The sequence below is a fragment of the Balaenoptera acutorostrata genome, chromosome 12, assembly GCF_949987535.1.
Source record: "Balaenoptera acutorostrata chromosome 12, mBalAcu1.1, whole genome shotgun sequence".
Taxonomy (NCBI): domain Eukaryota; kingdom Metazoa; phylum Chordata; class Mammalia; order Artiodactyla; family Balaenopteridae; genus Balaenoptera; species Balaenoptera acutorostrata.
In genome coordinates this window covers 85,201,256-85,207,255 of record NC_080075.1, presented here as the reverse complement: position 1 = coordinate 85,207,255, position 6,000 = coordinate 85,201,256, and the positions used below count along the sequence as shown (strand labels likewise).

At 48.0% G+C, this 6,000-nt stretch overlaps 1 long non-coding RNA gene across 2 annotated transcripts in view; it reads right to left on the bottom strand.

Annotated features, from left to right (window-relative positions):
• Positions 1–640: 640 nt before the first annotated feature.
• LOC103020683 (uncharacterized) overlaps positions 641–6,000 on the bottom strand; it is a 29,501-nt gene continuing 24,141 nt past the window's right edge. The window contains exons 3-6 of one of the 2 annotated variants that reach the window (XR_450562.2): positions 5,393–5,610; positions 2,448–2,818; positions 1,993–2,095; positions 641–1,082 (exon numbers count right to left, since the gene is read on the bottom strand). This is a non-coding gene — a long non-coding RNA (uncharacterized LOC103020683). The remainder of the gene's footprint in view (positions 1,083–1,992; positions 2,096–2,447; positions 2,819–5,392; positions 5,611–6,000) is intronic. The other variant, XR_450563.2, reaches the window with a different exon arrangement.

Below are 6,000 nucleotides of genomic sequence, written 5' to 3'. Positions count from 1 at the left end.
TGATCTCAGGAGAAGGTAGTGGACGAATTTTAATAGCTAGCAGGGGGTATATGAACTTCTCTTTTTATTACCTGGGTCAGCTAACACTTTGCAAGATGTCATGGCACAAGAATCTAAATATTACGTGCAGAATCTCTTCACTGCTCTATTCAGAACCAATCTGTGTCTGGTTCCTAAGTGCTAAGCTTGAATAGATATGCTCTTAATAATTAATCCTTTCCTTAAAGGGCTTTGATTTTTCAGATTCAGATTCCGCTGAGTGTATATTTGGCATCTCTAAGCCAGTTGTGCCAAAACAGAATTGTAACGTTGGGGGTTGTACTCGATTCCAGGCCCCGTGAGATTCTAGTGGAAGAGGCTCAGATGTGCTGTCTTAACCCTTGAAGAGAAGCTTGGCAGCAGGCATCTCCCCAAAAGAGGCACATTTAGCCTGAATTAAAACACCCCTGCCTGCTGGTCCCCATGCGTGCTGTCCTGTGCCTCTGCGCTTTTGCTTGTGCTGTTGCCTTCCTCACTTTACCCCATTACTCCGTACGTGCTCTTTTCTAAGATGCATCCATTGCCTCCTCCAGGAAGCCCTCCTTGATTACACACACACACACACACACACACACACACACACACACACACACAACACACACACACACACCCTGCCCCAGGCTGGCTCAGGCCACCCCCCAGCTTTCTTCTGCACATAATTTCAAGGTGATCTCTTTGTGGGTCTGCAGCTACCTGCAGACTCCAAACTGCTGCAGAGCATGAACTGTCTCTGGATGTGAGCATGCAGCCTCAACAGCTGCTCAGTTCCTGTTCCTCGAACACAGCTGAATTGAGCTGAGCAGACCGGCTGATCGTTTATGAAGCCTAGATCATGCCTCTCGCGAAAATGCAAAAGGCAGCAGTTCCTCCAGCACGGTGCTCCATGACCATTTCAGGACACAGTGGAACATTCATCGCTTTTCTGTAAAATCGCCTGTGTGCCGACGCTGCTTGCATTCTTCTTTTTCGTTTTGGCTTTCTTCCTGAGAGAATTACACAACCGCCTGTCCTCCTCCCTGTACTGTACCTCCAGCTCTGAAACCCTATGAATAAAGAAAGACAGCCAGGACTCCAGTATCCTGTTACAAATTCAATACACGCATACCTTTCCCGTGAGCCCTGCAGACTTGCATTTTCTCGAGAATGGCAAAACCAAACAGGCCTTTCCTTTTCCCAACTGAAAAAGACAGGTCTCAGAAACCTGAAAGGGCTTTATGAGGTCGGTCAGGCTTGCCCCATCCTTAACGGAAACGTAATGGATAACATGCAGGTCTGGGCTAGGAAAGGCTCCACCATTCGCTCCCTGTTGGTGACCCAGGCCATTTGCTTCCTGTGGCCCCAGGCCAGCTATTAAACTTCACTGCAGCTCAGCCTCTTCATTTCTAAAATAAGGTCAGTACCATCTATTGCACAGTGCTTGGGGAGGATTAATAAGATAATGTTACATAGAGTCTGGCACCTAATGTTCAAAAAGGGGTAGAAATAATAATAATAATAAAAATAAAATTTCTATTCCAAGTTGTTATAGGTCAAATTATATCTACCCGCCCCCCCCCCTCCCCGCCCCAGTCATATGTTGAAGGCCTAAACCCAGAATGTGACCTTATTTGGAGGGCCTTCACAGAGGTAATCAAATTAAATGAGGTCACTAAAGTGGGCCCTAATCCAGTATAAGTAGAGTCCTTATAAAGAGGGGAAATTTGGACACAGTCATGGACACAAGGAGCACTCCATGTAAAGATGAAGGCGGAGACTGGGGTGATGCTTCTTAAGACAATGAGGCCGAAGAGGCCAGAGCAAACCACAGCAGCCAGGAGGGAGCGTGGAACAGATTCTCCCTCAGGGTCTCAGAAGGAACCAACCCTGCTGACACCTTGATCTTGGACTTCCCGCCTCTAGAACCATGAGGTGATGAATTTCCATTGCTCAAGCACCCAGTCTGTGGTAGTTTACCTGTGCCGAAACTGAGAACAGAGAGGTTAGACCATTGCCTGGAACGACAGCACAGCATGGGTGGCAGAGCCAGGACGATGTTGCAGTCCTGTGCAGTGTCTTTCTGGAATGAAAGAGTTCGTTTCTGTCCCCGGGGAAGGTGTTGGTTGCCACAGTCTCTATCCACACCCCTCACATCCACCTCCTCCTCCAGCCCACCCTCCCGAGCCCTTTCCTCTGCACGCTCAGGACACTTCGCCTCCTTTTCCTAGTAACCTTTGGCACGTTCTCATCTCCTACCTTGCGCTTCAGTTAGGACTACATCCTTCCCAGGAGAGATTCTCATTTAAATGATCTAGGGTGGGGCTCACAACATTACATTTTTTAAAAAGCTCTCCAGATGATTTTCATATGCGGCAGGGTGAAGATGCTGCATTAGACCACAGGCCCTTGGAGCAGGTCCACGGCGGCCTTACCTGGTGTCCACTGCATGCCATCCAGTGGGTGCTCCAGTGGGTGGGAGACGAGTGAACTGAGTCCTAGGTAACAGATAAATACACAACCGCAATGCTCCAGAGCCCATGCTGCCCATTCATCTGTCGTGTGCACTTGAACCATCAGGGAAGAGGCCTCACTGCTCACCGCCCGTCTCCTGTCCCTCTCACCCACATTCGGTGCTGCTCCAGGGCACTCCTTGTGCAGATCAGAAATCACTTAGCTCCACACACTGGGGTCAGACCCACCACAGCTCCAGTGGTACCCAGCCGAGTGCATTTAGAACGATTCCACAGTTCATTCTCATACCTCTGCAGAATGAGAACCCGCTGGTGTGGACCGAGTATCTTCTCTGAAATAACAAAAACAATACTAACAAAGCAATCAAGAGTCAAACAAACAAACAAAACCTCTCCCTGTTGAAAACAACTGAGTATCTTTCCATCACCTATTTTGAAAAGCTCAAACTCGTTCTGTGACCCATCATGGCCTTTGCCATCCTCACTAGCAAACAAGCTAACCCTTTTCCTTCTTCCTGTTCTGCATGTGCTGACATATGGGGAGAGCTCTTTCTCCTACAGCAGGCTTTCTCCTGCCTCAGGGCTTTTGCTCCTGTTTGTTCCTTCTGTCTGGACCGTGTCCTGCCCCGTGGTCCAACTTGGACCACTTTTTCAACACTTAGTTCAGGAATCTCCTTCCCTGAACCCTCCCTGCCTTAAAACTCTCCATCCCCACCTGACACCCGCGGGGGCCTGGGGCCTCAGGGCTCCCGTTCCCACTCCTGGTTTGCTTTGACAGACCCTGCTTGTGACAATGTCTTTACATTCTCTCACCCTCCACAGCTCTCTGTGGCCCTGAGGACGCTGACTGTCTTATTCATGTCTGCATGGCCAGCACTTAGCCCAGCATCTGGTACACATTAGATGCCCCGCAAATATTTGTTGAATGAATGAGTAAATTGCATTCATTGATACTTACGAGTGCTTTACAGTTTACAAAGTGTTTCAAATGGCAAATGGTATGAATAAAAGCGTGAGAAAGTGCATGCGGATCTAGTGGCCCTTCCAGCGAGGGCTCCTGCCAACCCTGACTCAGTTTTAAGTGAGTTACTCTTCTCCAAAGTCTGCAATGGAAATACGGCTGTTAGTGGAGGGTGTTGGTTTTGAACTTGGGCAATGGAGGGTAAGTTCACACACGCTGGGGCAGAGGAGGGCCAGGCTTCATCCCACTGCAGTGTGATTGACACCATGACCCCCCGCTACTCCCTACTCCCAGCAAAAATCCTGAATTCTGCCATTTACAAAGAAAGAGCCGCATGATTAGCAGATGTGCCTCTGGCCACGCAGAGATGGGTGTTTCCACCTGTGAGCACAGGTTCCTCTCCCAGATCAGTCACATCCTGAACACAAAAGGCTGTTTCTTTCCAGTTTGTTCAACCCCAGAGCACTCAGGGAGTTTCAGTGTCCATCTTGAGTGTCAAGCCCCTCGCCAAGACCTCTAGTGAAGCCATTTGGAAGAGGTGAGGGACAGGGAATTAGGGTCACACAGCAGGAGAACTGGCTTTGAGGCAGCTCCTGGGCAGGGCCTCCTTCCCGGGGCCCCAGAGATGCTCTTGGACTGATAGATGGTGGGCCCAGCCCAGGACCTGTCCTTTGCCCACCGGCTCCAGCTCCTGAAATATACCCCGTATGGCCCCCTCCCTTCAAGCCCATGTGGTGACGGCATTAAAAGACACTACTGTCCCCCACATTCTTCCTCTGGAATTGTTCCAGGACATCTCCAGCCTGTCTGCTTCACTCTTGCTCATATTCTGCTTTCTTTCCAGGTCTCACAACCCCCTTTTGGCTCCAGTTCTTCATCCCCTTGCACGGATCAACAACTCGATTCCAGCTTAGCCTTCTCAGCTCCAGTAACCACCATCCCACCCTCTGCCCCCTCCAGCCTTGCCTCCCTCCTGTTCCTCCAACAGACCCAAGGGCACCCATGTCCACCAGACTCTGCCTTGTGGCTTCATGTGCTGAAACCACGGTAAGGGGCCGCCCAAGCTCCACTGAACCCTGGTCTTGTCTTTTCTAGTTTATCACAGCCCAATGAGGCCTCAGTCCAACAGGGAGATGGGTCTGTCTCTGAAGTTGTCGTCAGCCCAAGAGGGGGCATCAAGTCCAGGCCCACTGCCTAGCTCCAGTCAAAGCTGAGTTGCAACCTTGTCTATGAAGTTGGGTGGCCCCCACGGAGCCCCTCTTCTGTCTCTTAGAAAAACTGATCACTAAGAAGCTCACAGCCAGAGATGGAATCCACCCTTCGCAAAGGAGTTAAGCCTTCGTGTGTCTGGATTACTGACTGACTTTACCCTGGTCTCATTTTACTTGGTTTGCCTTACTCTGTTCTTTTTTGCTCCTCTCTAATTTTGAAATTCTCAAATCCTTACGAAGGAGGGTTAAAAATGAGCAAATCAATTAAACGAAATGATTAAACTCAATAAAATAGAGATTAGCCATAACATGATCATTCTCTATGTTTTCTAGGAGGTCTCTGAGGTGAGAATTAGTTGGGGGACCTTGAAATGAATCAGATAAGCAGACACTTAAGTGTATCCTGGAATCACAGATAGGCAGCAGTGGAAGGGAGTTTAGAGGTTTCCTAATCTAATATTTGCATTTTAAAGATGGGAATATAAAAACTAAAGATGGGAAAAAACTCACCCAAAAGTCAGGAGTGACTGTGTGTCAAAGACAACATCCTTTATTCAATAATCCATTTGTTTATTGAGCACCCACTAATAACCAAAGGACGGTGTAGCAAAGTGGTTGAGAGAATGGCTTTTGGATTTAGACAGCCCTGACCTAAGACATAATTTCCTCTCCCTGAAATGTAGATTGTTGTACTTACATCAGAGGGTTGTCCTGATGACAAAATAAGACCTTACCTGTGAAGCATGGCATCTAGGTAAGATGAAGAAGTGTCAGCTACACTTTTCCAGTTTCCAGGCTCTCAGTGTGATGTTCTTTCCCCACGTGATGGAGCAGTAGAATGTGACGTAACGGCCGTCAAGATGTTGGGATTACAAGATTCAAACTGTTGCCCTCACTCCATCAGCTTCAAATCACAAAGGGCGGCCTTGAGTGAATCACTGATGGGAAAGCTCTTTCCGTTCCATATAATAGTGATTAACAAAGGACAAATTTATTTCAAAAAAACAACAGAAAGCTGGGACACACAACTCAACTCCGTGCTAGGGAATCAATGATTCCATTACGGAGAAAAGCCACACAGCAGATTGGGTCCAGTAGGATTCCACTGGTGCCAGCGGAATGGACCAACATAGATGCCTAAATGTCCTGTTTGCCATAGTGATAGCTACATATATTCCAGACAGAGTGGCCAGACTATTAAAATGTTGTACAGGTAGCCTAGAATTTGATTCTATTTTTTCTCACTATCTTCAGATAATCCCCCATGTTAACTTGAACTACCAAAGAAGTAAATGGTGCAAATGTAAGGAAAAGAGACAGTTTTTTCAATCATTGTCAACAA